The sequence below is a fragment of the Fragaria vesca genome, linkage group LG6, assembly GCF_000184155.1.
Source record: "Fragaria vesca subsp. vesca linkage group LG6, FraVesHawaii_1.0, whole genome shotgun sequence".
Classification (NCBI taxonomy): domain Eukaryota; kingdom Viridiplantae; phylum Streptophyta; class Magnoliopsida; order Rosales; family Rosaceae; genus Fragaria; species Fragaria vesca.
This window is the reverse complement of record NC_020496.1, coordinates 11,200,396-11,201,427: the sequence shown is the minus strand read 5'-3', so window position 1 is coordinate 11,201,427 and position 1,032 is coordinate 11,200,396.

Below are 1,032 nucleotides of genomic sequence, written 5' to 3'. Positions count from 1 at the left end.
TTAGTGTGGTTTTGGGTGTGAATTTGATGTGGGTATTTGGTTATTGGTTCGGGGTTGATGCTGAAAGTGAAGAACTTTTCCGAAGATAGAAACTTGTGGAGCTGAGAATAATTTGTTTTCATTTCTTTTCTATTATTTGCGGTTGAATGTTTCATAATTTGGTAGGATTTTGATTTGGAGTGATAGGATCATCGGTTGTCATATGAATTGACTGGTTTGCGATTCCACTTTTTTTGTTTTTGCTGTGATTTCTTCTGTTCATGCATTTTCTGGGAAACCAAAGAGGGTATTTGATTCATCAAGTTCATGGTTGGTTTATAATTTTTTAAGTTGGCATTGAATCAGGGGTGTTAAATGGAATTTCCCTCTTCACCCAACTGAGTGGACATTGAAAAATATGTCCAGTCAGCAAATTAACAGCACGATTGAACGTCCACTTAACGGATGGACCTGATAGTGTGACATTGGATAGTTCAGGGAGTGATCGATTGAAATTGAAAGATAATGGAGTAAATTGTCGAGTGCATGAAAGTTAATGGAGTGACCAGTATTTAATCCATTTTTATATTGTCATGTCTTTCGAAACCTTTTCTCCTGTTCTGCTCCATTTCCTTGTACATTCCTACAAATAGAAAGAACTACTCAAACTTAAAGATGGTAATAAAAAACATCCATTCAAATAATGTACTTTGTAATCACAATTAAGCATTGAGGTACCTATGAAGACGACATATCATTTGCGTTCGAATGAAGCAAAACTTCTTTAAATACGACGTTCTTAGTAAACACGCCTTCTTCACCAACATCGGAGCCTTTTTTAACCATAATCTTTGTGGTTGACTTCGATACTCCTCTAGACAACGCCACATACAATTGTCCATGACTAAAAACATGATCTGGGAGGTAAACACCTACTTGTGGGATCGTCTGACCTTGAGATTTGTTTATGGTCAAAGAGAAACTCAGTTTGACTGGAAATTGTTTTCTTGTTAGTTGAAACGGTAGCGCAGCAGTTTCTTGACTTTTCAAAGG